Here is a 20,973-nt window from a genome sequence, read left to right as displayed (position 1 = left end):
CTATTTTTAAAAATAGACTAAAGTATTATATGGCTACTGCTCAGTAGCTTTGAAGCCCCTTTTTAAGATTTTCCAAGAAATTCAACTCTTACCGAAACTTTGATGTACCACTGACTAAATCACCTAGGGATTCTTGTTAAGACACAGATTGTGACTTAGAGGTGCGGGGGGGGGGGGTGGGGGGTGAGCCCCAGATTTCGCATTTCTAGCAAGCTTGCACATGACAAAGATACCTCGGAGTGGCAAGGGTGTAGACCCCAAGAATCTGGAATCAGACAGACAATTCGGAGAACCTGCTTCTGACTGATTTACAGGAAGGTTAGCCTAGAATCTGCCTTACGCGGGGTGCTTCTGGGCAAACCCGGGAAGCTGCCTCTCTAGGTCATTGAAACCGCCGCCTTTAAGGCAACATTTGAGGAATGGGGACGAGCCGCCATACAATCAACAGCAGTAACGTCGACCGTGACATGCCCGGCGCCTGCACTTCGCTTCATTGTGTCCTCTCGGCGAACACCTGAGCGGACTATTATTATCTCATTTCACAGGTGAAGAAACTGAGGCCCAGGGACTTAACTTGCTCAAGGTCACAAGCTTTTCAGGAGCGTTGAATCCAGGTCCAGCTAACTGCCAGAGCCAACGCTTTTAACTAACACTCCGGGGGCTCGGGGTCGTGCGCTGTGACCTGGGAAGCGCGGCCGGCGGCATCCCTGCCAGCTACGTCTAAGGGAGTCCTTGAATTCCTTCTCCAGACGTTGCTCGTCTACCCTGCAGGGGAAAGTTCTTTTGCGAACGCCCGGCCGCCTCTGCTCGCCTCGGTCAGGGACGCGCGCGGCTGATAAGGGTCACGGCGGACCCCGCGGAGACGAGGGCGGTGCCGGGGCGAGCTGGCTGGGGACCCAGCGGGCTGACCCATTGCATAACCGCGAGGTGTCCCTCCGCCCCCGCGCCAAGCCTCGGCCCGGCGAGCGGATCCCGGGAATAAACCCCTTTCGCCCACCCGGCAGAGTCCACGGCGGCGCTGGCGGGGCGGGGGTGGACCCGCCGGCGCGTTTCGCAGGCCGCACTCTGGGCGCTTCCCCGCGACGCTCTCCTCCTCCCGCGCTGCCCGCGGGGCGCCCGGCCCCGCCGGCGCCTCCGCCCCGAGCGCTCCCCGCCCCTCGGAAGCGCGGACCGCGGCGGCTGGGGCCCGGGAAGGGGCCACGGCACGGGGAGTCGGCCGGGTGGGTGCGCCCGCGGGGCATGTCCGCGCGCCGCCGCCCGGGGTACATCGGTCCACGCGAGGTGAGGACGCGGCGGGACGGGGCGGGGGCCGGGAGAGGGGGGTACTGCGCGCCCGGAGCGGGCTGCGGGGCGCGGGCACCGGCCGGGCGGGGCTGCCCGGGGCGCAGCCTCCCGCGAGCGGCTGTCTCTCTCCCCGTTTCCCAGCGGCGTGGGGGCTCTGGGGGACCTGGGGCATGCAGCGTGGCGGGGCGGCCTCGGGCTGGGCGTGTTGGAGCTGGCGGAGGGCGCTCAGTGGCTCCCGCGGCCCCAGCGTCCCCGGAGCCTGAACCCCTTCCCCAGTCCAGGTCATCGGGGCGCATGTTGGGATTGGGTTAGAGGGACAGACATGTGCTCCCTCGTCTTGTCGGCGTTGGGCCCGCGCTCCAGCTGTTTCTGGGCAGGTGGCTGGAAAGGAAGCGTCTTTGATCTCCGTCTCCTGTGCTTTCCAAAGGTAGATTTCCCGGTGTTAGAGAGACTGCTTTTCTGCTGGATTGGGCTTCCAGTGACTCCCCCCCCCCCTTTTTCTTAATCGTCTTCTGCTCAGGTAATAATATTTATTTTTCTTGTACGGTGTACTAACAACACACCGACTAGCATTCAAACCCCTCAACTGACTGAACTTAATTTCTCAGCTCTTTCTTGTCCTTAAGGAAGGCCGCGTGATCCCTGTAGTGCAAACTCAGGGACAAGTGTTGACAAGCAAAATTCTAAGCATGATTCCGTTAAGTACTGAGGCCATTCGGTTAGCCTTCCGTTTTCACAGTTCAGCTTTCTGACCATCTTACAACTTTTTTTTTTTTTTTTTTTAATGTTGAGTCAGATGGAACCTACCAGAACACCGGTTAAACCATTCCATTCTGATGGGACTCTAATTCGTCCATCCTGTTTGCTTCTTTGCTGAGATTTCGGTACTCTGAAGTTGCAGCCGGCTTAGCCCAGGAAGAAAGACAAGGCCTGACAAATTTAGAAACACACTGTCTCCACGGATTTCTGAGATCACTAGCTTTTAAAATCATCAAGGGGAGGGGGGTGGCCTGGGTGGTTCCGTACATTGGGCGCCTGATTTGAGCTCAGGTCCTGTTCACAGAGTCCTGGGATGCAGCCCAGCATCCGGCTCCTTGAGCAGCGGGGAGCCTGCTTCACCCTCTCCCACTCCCCTTCTGCTCTCTCTCTCATTCTGTCAAATAGATAAGTAAAATCTTAAAAAAAAGAAAGAAAAAAGATAAAGTCATCAATGGACCCTGCAGTTTGTCTCACCCTCCCTCCACCAATGTCCTGCTCAACTAAGCCAATGTCCTGCCGAACTAAGCGGAGGGTGTCTGACCCTCCTGAGGTGCCCAACGTCTATCTGTTAAAGAAATAAATGGTGAAAATAAGAAATAGTAACTGAGTGACTGGATTTGGTCATGTAATGGCAGGATCTTAGAAATTGAAAAGGGTTTTTAGAGATTATCTATTCAAACCCTTCACCTGGCAAGCCAGAAAGCCAGGATTCCCATTGGCAAAGATTGGCTAAACTCACATTGTTCATTGGTGATGAAGCCAACACCACAGTCCATGCCTTCTTCCCACTTGGTGACACTGGCAAAGCATATTGTTGCTAGGCATTTTGAACAAAAATGATGAAACTAGAATCACCTATAATTATATTCTTATTCTTCTTATTTATTTATTTATTTTAACTGGTGGAATTTTGAAATAAATGAGAGGTTGATTTAGCCAAACCACTTCTGTAGTACAATTAAAAAAAATACAAACCTTTAAATTTAAATAATATTTACTTAATTCTTGAACAGTGATGAATATTCAGATACATCCTAGGTGAACATCCAGAAAAGAAAACTAATCAAAGCAGGTGGACTAAATTTACCTGCATCTCTCCCTGGAATCTCAGCTCCTTCTGGTGATGATTGGTTAGAGTAAAAGGTGTAACATATAACTTCGGAGCCAACTTGAGAAAAGGGGTTTATATGAGGATCGTGTGTGTGTTGTGATTAACACCATGACCTTATAACAGAGCTGAGAAAGGGACTTTAAGCTGACTTCTTTAGCATTTTAGGCATTGCATACTTTTTTACGTTTCTCAATTTTTAACAGAGCTTTTTATTTACCTGCCGTATTCTGCAGTGACTACTGTGTGCCCGGTGCTGTTATGGGCATTTGGGATCATCAGTGAATGCAGCAAAAAGATTTCTTCCTGTGGAGCTCAAGTTATAATTCATTCATTAGAATGTTTCTGGATTTTGCTTGGCAGATAGAAAAGAATTTTGGTTTTGCCTAAAGTAGGGAAATGAACTTAAATGTTCCAGATTCTCTTCTTTCCAATCTCCTGATCCTGCTGATTTTATAATCACTGGAAACAAAGAAGGGAATTCAGATAAATTACTTTGACTTCTTTGAAAGGATATCCTCCCACGAAGAGCAAGTGCCACATTAGGTTATTTTATGTATGTTCATTCGGAGTCCCTTAAATTATATTTCCTTTAGTGCAGGGACATCATTGGGGTGACATTAAACTTAATGAAGCATGGGAGGGTTCATTTTCTCACTAGCGTTAGCGTGCCCGTGGTCGTGTTGCTATTGTAACCAGTGGGTAAGATGTAGCTGCTTACTTATATATGCAGATGGTGTTCTGCTTTCATTTTTTCTCACTTTATATTTTGTCCCCCACTCCTCTCCATATTCCTAAGCTTCACAGTGTTGTGACTTCTTGGTAAATCCGTTACCACGGAAGGTTTTTTTCAGACATTCCAGTTTTAAGCATTTTCTAATTCCCTCAACTGCTTTTTCTTCAAAACGGCATGGTTTGCAAGCTTAGGCATGTTTATTGTTTTTAACAAAGGCTTATCAAAATGAACTTGGCAGTTTTTCAGTCATATACAGCCAAAAAAAGTATTCAGTGCAGACTTTGGGGTTGTTTATGCATTCCTTACTACCCGATTGGTTTGCTTTTAAAAATCGCTAATTTGGAAGCTATTTGCTTATAAGGACCTTTGTAGGATATCTCAAAACTCACCCATTAAAGTGGTATGGTATAACAATTTAATTGGGGAAAAACCAAATCCACATTTGATGTTGGGAGATTTGGGGTACAGAGATTTTCCGTCTGTTTTTAATTTCTTCTCCATCAAAGGACATCAGGAAGTGTCATTATCTAACAATGTCCTATTTGAAAGTGGTCTCTGTGAAGCCCTTGGAGGAGAGTCATGATTTCTGATGGCTGCTAGGCACCCGGACTCGTTGATTTTCTTCAGTTGCCCTCTGCTTCTCCCCATCAGTCGCTCATCCCTAAGCTCATCCCTCTTTTCCCTCTTCTTTGACTCCATGTTGATGAATGGGCTGAGTTGCTCTAGCCAGGTAGGAAATGCCTAAATAAATTAGTTATTTAATGTGCTCCTTCTTTACTTAATAAATAAATAATAAATGCTTAGCGAATTTCTCCTTTTTTTTTTTAAAGATTTTATTCATTTTATTTGACAGAGATCACAAGTAGGCAGAGAGGCAGGCAGAGAGAGAGGAGGAAGCAGGCTCCCCACTGAGCAGAAAGCCCGATGCGGGGCTTGATCCCAGGACCTTGAGATCATGACCCAAGCAGAAGGCAGCGGCTTAACCCACTGAACCACCCAGGTGCCCCTCTCCTTATAAATATTGGTATAAAGATTGTGTTTTGAGCACCCCCCCCCGCCATGCTCTGGCAGCATGCAAGGCAAAGACACAGACCTGCCTCCGAGGTAGCTTTCAGCCAGGTATGGAAAAAAAACGAAAAGATGTTACATGACTGGCTGTCATCCGGGTTATGAGCTTCATGAGGTAGGTAAGTACTCTGGAAATTAGAAGGGAGGAGAGAAAGCATGCAGGCACTATAAGTAATCAGGGTTTAGGGAAGACTTAAAGAGAGGACATGTTTGAGCTTCTCCTTGACAGTTTGGTAAAGCTTTCTAGAAGTAGAAGGGTATATCTATCTTTTTGGGAATGTATCTCTGGTTTTTCTCTTTGTGGACCTATGGAGGACTTCCTTTTGAGGGGCCAGGTAAGGCTGTGTTGGGTTGTATAATGAACCCTGACCATTTCTACACCCTCTGCATGCTTCCCTCTCCATCTTGGATAATGGCATACTGACCGACACTACAGCAACTCAGGGCACCTGTGTGGCTCAGTTGGTTAAATGGCTGCCCCTTGGTTTAGGCTCGGGTCATGAACTTGGGGTGGTAGGGTGGAGCCCCACCTCGAGCCCAGTGTTGGTCTCCACGCTCAGTGGGGAGTCTGCTTCAGAATTCTCTCTCTCTTACCTCTCTACCCACTCTCTCTCTAACATAAATGAATAAATCTTAAAAAAAAAAAAAAAACAACCCAACTCAGGGTTAGCCATTACTCTTCTTCCCTCCGGAACCCTTCCTGGTTGCTCCTCAGCACAGAGGCCGCGGTGGGAAGTAGCTGCCATCACCATGAATTGGTGTACTTTGCTTTTTATCAGCTCAGGGCCATGCTCATAGTCGTGTTTGCTCATAGTTCTGTTTATCACCAGCCTACCACTAGTACTTGCTATTGTAATTTTGCAATTTAATGAAATATTACATAAAATGATGTAATGTAAATGCCGAAGAATGTTTTTTCTATAAAAACTGAATGGATTGCCCTATAGGCCCATAAAAGTGAGTCATTTCTAAAAAACGATGTCAACACATGCTACAGTGTGGATGAACCATGAAAACATTATGCTGAGTGAGAGAAGCCAGATACAAAAGACCACATATTGTGTGATACGTCCAACGTAGGCAAATCCACAGAGACAAAAAGTAGATTGGTGGCTGACATAGTAAGGGGGTGGGGAGAGTGGAGAGTGACTGACAATGGTACATGGTTTCTTTGGGGGATGATGGCTTTATTCTAGAATTAGATGGCAGTGATGGCTTTATAACATGGGAGTACACTAAAAAATCACCAAACTGTAGTCTTTAGGATGATTAAAAGGGTAGATTTTATCTCAAACCACAGCCTGCAAAAGACAGTGAAGCTAAAAAGAGAAAGAACAAGATCAACAAGCAGGCTACTACTTCTTACATGTGGAATGGACAGCTGTAGAAGATGGTTGAACTCTAATAAAACGAATCTAGGAAGATTTGGCACTTGGGCTTTTCCACAAGTAACTTTAAGGTACAAATGCTTTTACTGTCTTCGAGAAAATGTGGCAAGATAATAGACAAGGTGAAAACACTGATCTAGTGGATTTCTTAAAACTGATCTTAGTTGTTTGTTTTGTTTTGTTTTAAAGATTTTATACATTTATTTGTCAGAGAGAGAAAGAGTACACACAAGCAAGAGGATCGGCAGGCAGAGGAAGAAGCAGGCTCCCCACTGAGCAAGAACCCTGGGATCATGACGTGAGCCCAAGGCAGATGCTTAACCAGTCGAGCCACCCAGGCATCTCAGAACTGATCTTATTTTTAATGACATTTAGTCTTATTTTACTCTCAACAGTAGTGGGAATTCTCACCCTCTGTTACCAGTTAGCTGTCCCCAAATGTGTTTTCACTGTTGATTTTTTTTTAAATTATTTATTTATTTGACAGAGAGAAATCACAAGTAGAGGAAGAGGCAGGCAGAGAGAGAGAGAGGGAAGCAGGCTCTCCGCTGAGCAGAGAGCCCGATGCGGGACTCGATCCCAGGACCCCGAGACCATGACCTGAGCCGAAGGCAGCAGCTAAACCCACTGAGCCACCCAGGCGCCCTTCACTGTTGATTTTTGTATTAAATGAAGTACTTCTGGGGCGCCTGGGTGGCTCAGTCACTTAAGCCGCTGCCTTCGGCTCAGGTCATGATCCCGGTGTCCTGGGACCGAGTTCTGCATGGGGTGCCTTGTTTGGCGGGGAGCCTGCCTCTCTCTGCCTCTGCCTGCCACTCTGCCTACTGGTACGCTCGCTCTCATTCTCTCTTTCTGACAAATAAATAAATACATAAAATCTATAAATAAATGTTTTACGTATTTCTGTGGGTTTCAAGGAGTCTCGACACATGAGGGGCATGGGGACAGTGTGGGGAAAGATGTCCTACATCCAGCTTTGCGTTCCTTTTGGTGATCTCTTTGGCAACCTGAGTGCTGTGCTGGTCTTGATTTCACATTTTGGGTTTCCAAGTAAGATTTTCTCTGAACAAGGGATTTCTTGGTGAAAACAAGTTTGTAAATGATTAGGCCACATGTTTATAAGTTTCTGCTTCCCTTTCTCTGCCAAATTTGGTTTATGTCATTCTGGTAGCTCCTAATTATTTCAAAATACTACCGTGCACCTGTGTTGAAAAAGCATGGGAAGACATTGGTCTTATTAACTTTATATCCTCTGTGCCTGTGCACAGAGAGCATCAAATGAGTAATTAGATATTCTAGGCAAGAAGCATAAATTGGAAGTCATTAGCATAGAGACTCAGTTTAAGTCCTGTGTGTGTGGAAATAATCACGCCAGGAGGGTGTTGATGGAGAGATGTGAGGTGGGTCAAAGATGAAATCCTGAGGAATGGTGGTGCTAGGTCAGGTACTCTCTGTACTCACATTTTGGTCAGCAAAGTTCCTTCTTTAGTTTGCTATTTCCCCACATATGCTCGGGCGTAACTGTCGAAAGAATTGAAGCATGAGTGTATATGTGTGTAGGTGGAGGTGTGGGGTAGGGTCAGAGCATAGGCCGTGGAAGCCAGCCAGGGAAGTTTCTCTTCGAGGGCTCCTTCTATATGTGTACTGATGTCCAGAATGAGAAGATAAACTTGAGTGTTTGCCTCATGGATTTGGTAGTGAGAGAGCCATTGCGGTATTTTTGTCTTGCAGTGATTTGTTAAGAAGCATTACAGTAAAATTCAGACATCCCCCCCCGCCCTGCCCCCACCATGTCTTCATTTCCCTTGTGGGACTAGAGTGGTGACTACTAAGTTCTGGGTAGGGTCCCAGTGAGACCCCAGGTAAGTCCCCATGCCACAAAGGTCTGAAGTTTTATTTTGTGTCATTGATACAGACTTTGCCTTCAGTGTTGGCCAGCTGTTTAGCAAATGTGTTACAAGTCTCAACAGGCAACAGTGTATTAACATAATTTATAAACCCTCTTAGAAGAAGTCAAAGTACCCTGATAAAGAATAAATAAATGCTCATAAGTAAGACACTGGCAAATATATTTTACTTAATAGGGGGTTCTAATAATAAAGCAGGCATGATATGGGGGTAGGGAAAGTTGAGAGTGACTTGTATCAAAAAATTAAGCACCACACATTTTTTTCCCTCTTGTTTTTACTTCTTTCAGTTGACTTCTTCCACATTCAGAAAAATTGTAGACAACCCTATGTTTTAATTTTATTAGAGATGAAGGTGTAATTAAAATTTCAAATGAAAGTGGGGGGGCATCTGGGTGGCTAAGTCAGTTAAGTGTTTGACTCTTGATCTCAGCTCAGGTCTTGATCTCAGAGCACTGAGTTCAAGCCTTGTGTTGGGCTCCATGCCCTGTGTAGAGTGTACTGAATAAATAAATGAATAAATAAAACTTCAAAAACTAAAAGAAATTTCAAATGACATTGAATAGCTGATGCATCTGAATTGGTCTCTCGGAATTGTTCTGGTACATTCTGCTTTCTTTAGAAATTCTTGCATGATCATATACCTAATTGGCTGCAGATACAGGCTAGATTAAGGCAAAGTTTAAGTTTTTTTTTTTTTTTAAGTTTTAATAGTTTTAAGGTAGGAAGAGCCTTTTGAATTAGATGGAATAGAATTAATTACTTTTAGAGGCTCTAATAAAAACATATTGTGCTTAAGCAATGTTAAAATAGCTCAGTGAGTTTACCTCTTCATCAGGCAAATGTTTGCTGAGTCCCAAGCATGTAAGGTGCTGAAGGCCCACAGAGAATAGATGGGGTCTTACCCAAAGGCTTGCAATCTCCTAGGGGAGGCAGATTACTTGTCTCCTAAGCAGACAAGTTATCAGGGCATTGTGAGTCCCTTCTTTAGTTCAAAGCCAGAGGGTCTAAATGCTGCCTGGGTTGGTCAAGCCATTAAGGAAGTGTAGAGACTCATGTGGTGAACACCCTGAGGAAGGGTGGTCTAGGCACCAGGCACAGCATGTACAAAGGCACTGAGGTGGGAAAGTAACACTGTGGACTGAAAGAGCTGCGTGGCTTCCCAGGGTGGTTAGGGATGGCTGACCTGCAGGGCATGTGTATGGCTCCATGCCAGATAAGACCAGAAGAACTGGCAGGAGCAAGATCATTTAGGGTCTTCGTGGACCGCACTAAGGAGTTTCAGTTTTGCTTTAGCTGCTAAGAGTACTCCTTGAAGGCTTTTAAACTGAGGAGTGGGGGTGGGAATGGGGTTTTGGTGATAAAATTAGCTTGTGCTTCAAACATTTCTGAATGAGGCTTGAAGAAAGGTCCAAGAGAGTGACAAATGAGTGGTCTGTTGAAATGGTGCCTGGGGAGTAAGGTTCATGCCTCATGGTAAGACTTCCGCTTTATTCATATTTATAGTCTTTGTGCTTGGTGCCCTTACAGGGCATGTGGTGGAGAGGCAATTTGATGTTCTAGGAGAGCAGTCCAAAATGTGGGCATTATCAGCTAATAGGCTCAGTTGAACATGACAAGATTGGATGAACAAGACATAATTGGATGTAATTACCTGAGGAGCATGTAAAGAATGAAGTGTGAAATGGGTCAAAAAATTGTGGAGAATAACTAGGGTGTGTTCACATTATACCCCAGGCACATCTTGGTCACTGTACCCTCCTTTTTCCATTCTAGTTACATGCCGATCTTTTTCTAGAGCAACTGTGAGGGCAGAGACAACGTCTTATTTACAGTGTCACTGCTATTGTTCACGGCTTAAGCCCTGTGTTTGGAAATGATCGCCCAAGGAGAGTGTTTATAAAGAGACGTGAGATGATGGGTCAGAGATAAAATCCTTGCACAATTCCAGAAAGTGCTATTCATATGTCTGCGTAGTTGTGTCTCACTGTGAATAGTGCCTCTTGGGGTTGTGCTTCAGCTGTCTCTACTCAGCTGGTCACAGCAGCTGTCATGCTACCTCACATATGGTAAGTGTCCAGTATGTTTGTTGAATGGATGAGTAAATGACATGACATCTAATGAGTGGCCAGAGAAAGAAGGCTCTAGCAAAGGAATGTAAGAAGCATAGGTCTTTGGGCCGGCAGGGAGGATAAACAGGCGGGACTCTGGTCGAGGAAATTCAAGGAAGAAAGTTTCAATAATGAGAGAGCGTGCCAAGCGCGACAGAGAAGCCAGTTAATTAGGGATGGCAGAGTTACTATTGGCAATTAGGAGTCATTGGTGTCTACAACAGCTTGAGCGGTGTGTAGGGGAGGCAGGATGCAAATTCCATTCTGCGGAGGTGGGAGTGAGAAAAGGGATGAGGACACAGTCAGTGTGGACAGGTCCTTAGGAGGCCAGGTTTGGGAAGGGAAGAAAGTAGTTGGGGGCAGCTGAAAGGGCAGTAGGGGTGAAGGGGGCTTTCTTCCCAGGTGGTAGGGGTGAAGGGGGCTTTCTCCCCTTGGCTCGAGTTCTCTTCCCTTCTTTCTTCTCTCACATTCCTCCTCGCTTTCAAGATGACAGATACTTGAGGAAATTTGTAAGCTGAAGGTCTAGGTTCAAAATACAGAATGTAGAAGAGGGGACACTACCCTGAGAAATCAAATACGAAGGGAAGCCTCTTTCTTTGCCAAAGGAACAAAAGGGATGAAGGGTGCACATGGATAGGGAAGAAGTGGACGAATAAGCTGAAGGGGGAAAAAATGGAGTAAAAATAGCCCACATTTTCTCTATAAAACAGTAACTGGTATTTTCAGGGGGCGCTTTATATGTTTTAAGCTTTGTTCAAACTACTGCCCTGGGTGAAGCCTCTGAGTTCTAGCAACAGTCATGTGAGGACGGAGTTATTTTCCTAATGTTGTAAGTGAGGCAATGGCAGCCCAGATGGGTGAAGCCTCTGGCCTGAGGTTGAACAGCTGCCCAGAGGCAGGACCAGGATGCCTTCAGCGCTGTCCACCATCCTGCTGTGGGGTACATAGAGTACTTATTTTGAATAAGCAATGTGCAAATGGAATAGGTAGAAATATTGTTGCTGAGTCATTCCAAGCACTTGGTTTGTGTTGGAAATCATAATTGTGCCATTGATTTGCGAGGTTGAGAGATCTGCTCTGGCAGAACTTGCCTTACCAGTTATAGGAATGGAAATGTTTGGATGGTCTGGGTTGATTCAAAATTGAGGACTGGTGGCTTGGAAGGAATGGGGGTGTCAGAAAGAGAGCAAGTGACATGGTGGAGAAGGAGCTCTAGCCTCTGAAGAGCAGGCAAGCTGAGGGGCTGGGAGGTGAGGGAGAGAGGCCAGGGGCCTGGGAGCTCAGGGAGGTTGGAAACCAGGTGCAGTAGGAGTTAGGGAATTGTGAAGGATAGAAGGTTGAGGTTTGGGACATCTCACATCAGCTCTAGTTTTCAGAAGTGAGGACTGGCATAGGTGATGATTGGTTGATGGCTTTGGGAGTACATGGCTGAATTGAATGGAGGTGAATGTTATGGGACGTGACGAGGTCAAGGTTGAGGCTGAGACCCGCAGAATGTTGGGCCCATGTTGACTAGACCCTCCCTCTTGTGGGAGGATGGTGCCCAGTAGCCCTAAGGACGGGTCTGGACTTTAGAAAGCTACAACCCAAATATGCTGTGGTTCTGTCGAAGGATACAGAAGGCTGATCTCTGGCATGCAATAAGTACCACCACCTGCTCCCAACAGGGCAAGTCACAGAATGGTTGGATCGCTCCCATCTTGCACTGTAGTTTTTGAAAAAAATAACTTGCAAGTATCGGTTGGCAAAACAACACCTTTCAAAGCAACTTTGGATGCTTTAGCGAAATCATCTTTATCACACTGCAAAGAAAGGACTGTGTGCTCTGATGCAACCTCCTCCTCCTTCTCCCTCTTCATTCTCCTCTCTGGGAGTGAGCTGCACAGTGGGCGGGGAAGAAACTGAGGATCATCAGGCTTCCAGCTGTTGAGCTTTGTTGTGCTTTGTGGGGGTGGGGGGTCGTGGGAGAGGGGCCAGAATTTGAGTGGGGCTCAGTGGGGCTTCTATAGTTAGCCATGTGATGGGAACCAGCAACGCGTGCTCCCTTTGTACAGCTGTGCATACCACGGTCGGCTTTGCTCTTCTGCCCATTCAGGGTTGCAGGAAATCAAAATTAGATCCGAGGTAAGCTTAGATGCCCTACATGTGAAGATCCGGAGCTACTCCTGGGGGACAGAATATGTGTGCCAGGCCTAGGCGAGTGGCCGGCACGGATAGTGAATCAGGCAGGCTGTTCTGGGGTGTACGGAACAAAAACTCCAAGCTGGACTGACGGCACTGGTAAGGAAAAGGATTTCTTCAGTTAGCAGAATGTCCCAGGCTCTGGCTTGGCTTCTCTGTGATTCTCTTGGCTCCGTCCCTGCCATGTGTTCATTTCATTCTCAACCTGATTGCCCTCATGGTCTCCAGATGGCTTCAGTTGTTCGAAGGATCACATGGAGACAGGAACATCCGCTGGGGGATGGGGGGAGAAGCAGCGTCTTCGTGTCTTCTCAGTAGTGAGCGAATCTTTCCCAGAAGCTCCCGGAAGACTTCCTTGTCCCTGGCAAAGAGGGGGGTCACAGCCCTTTCCTTAAATCAGCCCATGACTGACAGGCCCCACAGGGTTGCTGTGATTTTGATTAACCACTTGGGATGGACTGGATGTTGGGAATCATGTCTATGACAGAGAGAAGGCTCAGGGGCATTGTTATAAAATTCCAGCCTTTTCAAGGGGAAGGAGCCTCAGGATGGCGGCGGTCAAGTCCCACTCCAGCATTTGCTGGCACTGTGAACTCCGGCAAATTACCAACTTCCGTGAGCTTCGGTTTTCTCTGAGATGATCATCGTGGGAGTTGGAAACTATATAAACTTTAAAGAGTGAATTTTTCATTTAATAATGATGATGATGACGATATGAATAATGGTTCCATTTACTGAGCACTTATGTGTTCCAGACTCTTGCTCTAGTCATATAATTCACTAAACACATATCAAGTAACCATCATACTCAAGGCATTCTAAATGTTTTATTTCTGACCCTGTTAAGCTGAGATCTGGAACAGTAAGGCTAGAGAAGAGGCTGGTGGTCAGTTTCACTGTGGGTTTCAGTGCTGTGGCCAGTGTGACTGGGAGTGGCAGCTGGCTATGGGGCCTCTGACAACTGCTCCGTTGTCTGCCACTGACGGTCTTTTGCTAACTCACTAGTTTAGGGCTCCCTGCTCTAGGGGTTTGCAACACACAGGTGTACATGTGCTTTTAGAACACTCGATCCTTTTCTTTTCTCTTTCCCTTTACTTCCCAAATATAAGATTTTTGTGTACTTATGCTTTTGAAATAGTAGAGGGATTTACAAATGTTTATTACACGCTTATCTCTATTGTCTCATCTGAGCCCCAGGAAGAAGTCAAGCCTGAATGTGCATCTGTATTGAGAGTTAGTGGGGTCATGAGTTCCATCTGTACTGAAGGCAGTAGGTGGTGGTGGCGGCATCATTTTTTTTTTTTTTTTTGATGTTGCAAATTACCCTGCTTTGAACATCACTGTGAAGTGAACTTCCCCCATATTTTGGTTTCTATCCATCAGATAGTCTCCCGGAAGAAGAATCTAGGTCAAAGAGTTTGAAACTTTTTATAGGGATTGCTTGATTGGCTCATGGAAGGTTTCTGGATGGTGAAAATGACACACTTGTAGCATTATTTGGGGAATTAAGTGCTTTCTCTGTGGTGCTTTTATCTGCCTGGGATCATTAACTATTTCCAGAAAACCTGAACTGTTCTGATAACATCTAACTTACATTTCCCAGGTCCCCCTTGCAATTATAGTAAAAACTGTGATTCTGTGGCTCAGCTGATGCCATTTCCTCCCCATTCGTTTGTAAAGTCCTGGGGAGAAACTAAACTCGTCCATCCTGATTCATCTTTTCCTTAGTGTGAGTTACTGCCCTTGAGGCCTCTCGGTCTGCATGCAAAGAGACTCCCCGAAGGTCTATCTTTGATACACATCTGCTTTTTATTCGTAGTTCTGGCCCTCGTGCTGGGACTTCTGCTCTACTCTGAGACAAAATGCAAGTCGTTGATGGCGAAAGTGAAATGCAGTATGCTGGATTTTCTGCTGATGCAGTATGATATGGAGTATCTGTCTCCGCGTTGTGGTGGGACTACGAAGACTTGCATTCATGTGACTTGACTTCCCATGTAATTGTCCCAAGAGTTTCTAAACGATACTTCTCCCCAACTCTTCTTCACCCGATATATTGATGAATGAAGCTATGTGAGCAATACAAAGTCAGAAGAAGGAACTGTCAGTAATCTTAAATGAATTTTTGAAAACTCATAGTTGCAACCATTTATGATACAAACTATATTTGTATTTTGCCCTTTGTACATTTCCTGAGCTAATTTTAAACAAAAGTGTGTCAAGTGGGATAAGCGGAAAAAGCAAAAGTGTAGGACCCTGGAGGTGACCATCAACAGAACACACAATGTGACCAGGCCTGGGGGGCCAGGGTGGGGGGAGAGTGCTGTGGCAGCAACTGAGTTGTTTGGGGAGGGCAGGTAGAAACTGGAGACCCAGGAGGCCGCTCCTACCAGATTACAGGGCCAGTTAGGGGGAAAGCCTGCATTTCTACCCAGATCTTTATGCATTAGAATGGCACCTTCTTTATTTGCTTCTTTTTCCAGATTTGAATGTTCAAAATTACCTCTAGAATAATCAGACTTTACAGAAGGGAACAAAAGAGCATACTGCTTCCCCCACTTTCTCTCACATCTCTGGTTTACATTATTTTTGAATGTATTGTGCCAGTGCAGTTAACATACAGTGTTCTGTTAGTTTCAACTGTATAGTATAGTGATTCAATGCTTCTATACCCAGAGCTCGCCACAAGTGCGCTCCTGAAGCCCCATCACCTAACCCCGCATCCTGCCACCCCCTGCCATCTGGTGACCATCAGGGTGTTCCCTAAAGTTATGGGTCTGTTTCTTGATTTGCCTCTCTCCCTTTGTTATCCTTTGTTTTGTTTCTTAAATTCTACATGTGAGTAAATCAGGGTTACATTTTGTATTTTTAATGTCCCCCTTCTGCCAATAGGGTTTCATTTTGAATTTCTAAAAAGTGGCTCTTAAACGTTTGAACTTGTCTTGAATTAGTCCTTGGCGAGAACCGTTCGCCTATCATGGATTCAGTGGATCCCTGACCCTTATTGGAAATGTCAGGTTGTCCACAAAACTCTTGTAACTTGGGGGGCACCTGGGTGGCTCAGGGGGTTAAGCCTCTGCCTTCGGCCAAGGTCATGATCCCAGGGTCCTGGGATCAAGCCCCGCATCGGGCTCTCTGTTCAGCAGGGAGCCTGCTTCCCTTCCTCTCTCTCTACCTGCCTCTTTGCCTACTTGTGATCTCTGTCTGTCAAATAAATAAATAAAATCTTAAAAAAAAAAAAAAAAAAAAACTCTTGTAACTTGGGCAGAATGCTAACCCAAAAGAAATGTTACAATTCAAATGGGACAGAGTCGCTTAATTCCTATGATTTGCTGAGCAACTTGAGGGAATTTAAAACAGTTACTCCCTGTCTTCCTGTCTAGGTGGAGCTCAGCTTGGAGAACCTCCCAAGACTAGGCACTGAGCTAACATTTCCCTTTTTGGTTTGATCCAACCAATTTGCCCTGATAACAAGTTTGAAGGAATTTATAATCGAATAGGAAACAAGGTAGGCATTCACCTTGTCAGGTAAAAATAGGGTGCTAAGCCCATAACTCGTGGAAACAAGATCACAGAGAGAATACATAGATTCCTACAAGAAATCTTACCAGTTATTTACAGTATCCATTTACAACTAAATGATTGGTGGTGGCACTTAAGCCAGGGGTTGCGAAATCCCCCCTCTTTGGGAGCTCAAGCATGAAGTAGCCGAGCTGTGATTTAATACGGAGGGACAGGGCTCTCGCTCAGTTGCAGAGAACATCATGTCACCATTGGACAGATACTCTGATTCTGTTCTTATTGCCAAGGAAGTATCAGCTGACAAAACCGACAAAAATCCCTGCCCTCCTAGCGTTTACAGTCTCATTTGTCACTGCCTTGGAAAACAAATGATCAAGCCAGTTAGAATGATGGGCAGAGCAAAAGAAGATGAGTCAGACACACTGGTTCCTGTAATAAATTGCACGGATTCCAGATTTGTTCATTTTGAGGCCTTTTTCTCATAGCCAGTGTTTCCGGGTAAGTGTGTTGACTGTAATTACAATAGAAGTTGAGGTAGCTTCTTTTTGGCATTCTGCTGGTTTTGTTGCCTTAATTTGCCAAATAACCTTAATCATAAAATATTACTGGCTCTACAAGGCAGCCCCTGGTTTATTTCCTTCCCGTTATGTTGTTGAATGGAAAATAGAGCAGTTGCAAACAATTCCATCTGTCCTGTGCTGGTGGTGATGACTAATTGATAATGACTTGGGTGGGGTCCGAGCTCCCAGCAAGCGGGTTCCGGTTCCTTGCCTGGGGGCTCCCCCCACCCCCAAGCCCCATCCCCCAAGGGGCCGTGCTCTTACAGTCCTGGTTTTCTGCCCGGTGGTATGACTCTGATGAGGTCACTAGAATAACAAGCCTGGGAGCTTGAACTGAGGAAGCCATGTGCCTTTTCTTTGAGCTTCTTGTGGGAAATGGGTGTAGGAACCATCTGTGACTGCACTTATCTCATTTTCCCAAATAGAACTTCTGGTCTTGCAAAGTGAGGCCAAATTGATAGTTTTGAAAAGAGTAATGCTGGCCACCGGCAGGGATCTATCTAGTCCTCTCTTCCGTTCAGGCTTCAGTGCCTGGGGAGCTGTCTTTAGCAACTGAATGAGTATTACCAATGTGAGTGTTTGTGGCCAGGATTCCTGAGCTGCTTGGATGTATGTGCCCAGAGCTCCTGCTTGTCTTGCACATTGAGGGGGCAGGGGGATGTTCTGTGCTGAGCTGGGGGCAGCGATCTGCCCAGCCAGGGTCTCAGCATTCCCAACCTGGGGCATTTTCCCCTGGAGGGACCTGTGAGTCCTGATGGCCACATGTCTTACAGAAGACATAGGTGTTCCTACTGACACTGTATGCCCTCAGAGGATCACATCACCCACTGAAATTGTAGCCAAACATTTCTGGGACACTTCCACCTCAATACAAAGTCCAGTGGGCACTCTAGGAGCCCAGTGTTTGTGTCTCCCCTTCATACGCTGAAGCCCCAACCAGCAGTGGTGCATTATTAGAAGGCGGGGCCTTTGAGGTTCAAGTTTAGAGGTGGTCATGAGGGTGGAACCCCGTGATGGGATTAGTGTCCTTAGAAGAAGGGGAAGAGAGAGAAGAGCTGAGGAGAGGCCATGTGAGCACACAGCCAGAAGATGGCCCTCTGCAAGCCCCTGCAAGCCATGGAGAGAGCTCTCACCAGCACCCCACCTGGCTGGCACTCTGATTCCCCCCCTTCCAGCTTCCAGAATTGCAGTAAAATAAATGCATGTTGTTTAAGCACCCCGGACTGTGGTATTTTGTTAGGACAGCCCAAGTGGACTAGGACAGGCTCAGTGCCTCTTCTTAGAGTCTTACCTGATCTGTCAGTACGGTTAATAATATTGTTCCCTTTTTTAAGGGGGGGGGCATTTTATACTTTTATTTATATATATATTTTTTTATTTACATGTAATATGTTATTTGTTTCAGGGGTACAGGTCTGTGATTCATCAGCCTTCACAATTCACAGCACTCACCATAGCACATACCCTCCCCGATGTCCATCAGCAGGGCACCTTATCCCTCCCACCCCGACCCTACCCTCTCCAGCAACCCTCCGTTTGTTTCCTGATACAAATGTAGTGATCAGAAGGGACATGTGCACCCCAATGCTTATAGCAGCAATGTCCACAATAGCCAAACTATGGAAAGAGCCTAGATATTCCTCAACAGATGAATGGATAAAGAAGGGGTGAGATATATATACAATGGAATATTATGCAGCCATCAAAAAACATGAAATCTTGCCATTTGCAATGATGTGGGTAGGACTAGAGGCTAGTATGCTAAGTGAAATAAATCAGTCCGAGAAAGACAATTATCATATGATCTCACTGATAGTAAGAATTTGAGAAACAAGACAGAGGATCATAGGGAAAAGGAGGGAAAAATGAAACCAGACAAAACCAAAGAGGGAGGCAAACCGTAAGAGACTCTTGTTCTATTTTTTTGTTTTGTTTTTTGTTTTTTGGTTTTTTTTTGAGCTCTGACCCTGTGCTTGTCTGGATTTATCTTTACCTTTCTCAATTTCCTTGCAGCCTCTGCTTCTTCTACCCCTCCCTGAAAGATTGGGATTCCTCCAAGTCCTACTCACTCTTCTCTCCCACCCACCATCAGGACACCTGGCTCCTCACATTGGGGTCTGTGGACCAGCATAGGCCTCCCTTGTGAGTTTATCAGAAATTCAAACCTCAGGCCCCACCCAGACCCACTGAATCTGAATCTGCCATTAACAGGAGATGCCCAAAGAAGTCTAAAAGGCCTATTCTTCAACATCTCAGTGACCAGTGGCGTGCCTGGATACTGAGTGCAGGTCTGGACACCAGGTCTCTCTCCTGAGCTCTAGACCAGTTTCTCTAACAGAGCCCCTGGTCCAACCACTTCAGGGTCCCACAGGGATACCGAACTTTGCCGGGTCTAGAGTTTTGTTTCTTTTTTCCCAAATATGCTCCTCTTCCTTCGGGCAATATAGGGGCTCTCCAGAAACGTCTACTTTGGAACTCCCGTTTAACATTGTGCTAGATGGTTTCTTTGGGGTTAGGAGAGCTAATAGCCAGGCAGGATACTCTGATCTGGCTCACCCAGTGTTCATTTGGCCTCTCTGACTGATCTGTGTGGCTAACAGTCTTTTGTTAAATACTTTGAATATTGCCCATGGTGTCATGTTCCTTTAGTAACATGTCTAAGTTTTTTCCTCTGTAGTATGTTCGAAAGCACACAGGTACTAAATAAATTAGGTGCTAATTTAAAATTAGTATTACTTATTATATTTGTTATTAATTATAATATATTAAAGGCACTAGTACTTAATACATATTTTTGAGCAAGTAGGAGGTTCTCTGCCTGCAGTGCAAGATTTTCAGCATGTCTGGGATTGACCATAGCTATCCCAAAGGAAGGTTCATTGGGAATATAGTGTGACCCGATGTGTCACATGATTGAATCCTACAATATCTGTGCAATGATAGAGGATGGTGACATCAATTATAGTGCATTTGTACAAACGCTTTATAGCTATTAGAATATCAGAATACATTTACTAACATTCATGGTATCAAATGAAACGACAAGAACAAATTATATAAAATGATTATAGTTTGGGATTTTTTTTAAAGATTTTATTTATTTACTTTACAGACAGAGATCACAAGTAGGCAGAGAGGCAGGCAGAGAGGGGAGGAAGCAGGCTCGCTGCTGAGCGGAGAGCCCAATGTGGGGCTCGATCCCAGCACCCTGGGATCATGACCTGAGCTGAAGGCAGAGGCTTTAATAACCCACTGAGCCACCCAGGCGCCCCTAGTTTGGGATTTTTTTGAAGTGCGGTGAAATATATACAGTACAATTTACCATTTTAATGTTTTCAAGAGTACAGTTCTGTGCCATTAAGTACATTCATATTGTTGTGCAGTGATCCCCACCATGCATCTCCAGCACTTCTTTTCTATCATTTTGATGAAGTTCTAGAACCTAGGTGAGGTTCGGTGGGCTGAGGTCTGGAGCCGATGACCAAGAAAGAATTCTTGAGACATCTTTGGTGCAAAATGGTGGTTTATTAAAGCACGGGGACAGGACCCGTGGGCAGGAAGAGCTGCTGCCCCGGGGTTGTGAGGAGTGGTTGGTTATATACACAGGAATTGGGTAGGTGAGGACAAAGGGGTGTCCAGAAGGGCTATTGATAAGGTAACTTCTTTGTTGTAATCTCAAGGACATTTGCAAACCAAGGGAGACTCCTGTCTTGCAGGATTGTGATCTCAGCAAGTTAACTATTTATCATTTTATGGCAGTCAGGGGTGCCTGAGGAATGCTACACATATGGAGGGGAGCGGATGAAGGGGGGGTGCAAGGAGCCAGCTTTTGCTTTGTCCTCAGCCAGCCTCCTGCTCCCTCATCAATTTCAAACTGAAACTTCATACCCATTGAACAGTAACTCCCCATTCTTTGTCCATCCAGTCCAGAACCACTGTTCTTTCTGTTTCTATGAATTTGACTATTGCAGATACCTCACATAAATGGAAGCATATAATATTTGTCCCTTTGTGACTGGGGAAAACATTCACTTAGCATGTTTTCAAGGTTCATCCATGTTGAAATGTGTCAGAACTTCCTTCCTTTTTAAGGCTGAATAGTAAGCCATTGTGTATATACACCACGTTTTGTTTCTTCATTCATCTGGACACTTGGATTGCTTCTACCTTTTGGCTGTTGTGAATATTGCCATTATGAATGTGAATGTACGGATATCTGTCTGAATCCCTGCTTTCACTTCTTTTGGGTATACCCCCAGCAGTGGTCTTGGTCGATGGTATGATAATCCATTTTTAAATTTTAAATTACAATTAAATTAAAATTAATTTTAATTAAAATCTAAATTAATTGA

At 45.5% G+C, this 20,973-nt stretch overlaps 1 protein-coding gene across 1 annotated transcript in view; it reads left to right on the top strand.

Moving 5' to 3' along the window:
- Nucleotides 1-1,139: 1,139 nt before the first annotated feature.
- SLC16A12 (solute carrier family 16 member 12) overlaps nucleotides 1,140-20,973 on the top strand; it is a 74,486-nt gene continuing 54,652 nt past the window's right edge. The window contains exon 1 of the mRNA XM_082721910.1: nucleotides 1,140-1,281. The gene's annotated coding sequence lies outside the window, so the exon portion shown is untranslated. The remainder of the gene's footprint in view (nucleotides 1,282-20,973) is intronic.

The sequence above is a fragment of the Mustela nivalis genome (genome assembly GCF_964662115.1).
Source record: "Mustela nivalis genome assembly, chromosome: 2".
Lineage (NCBI taxonomy): Eukaryota > Metazoa > Chordata > Mammalia > Carnivora > Mustelidae > Mustela > Mustela nivalis.
This window is presented reverse-complemented; position numbering and strand designations above follow the sequence as displayed.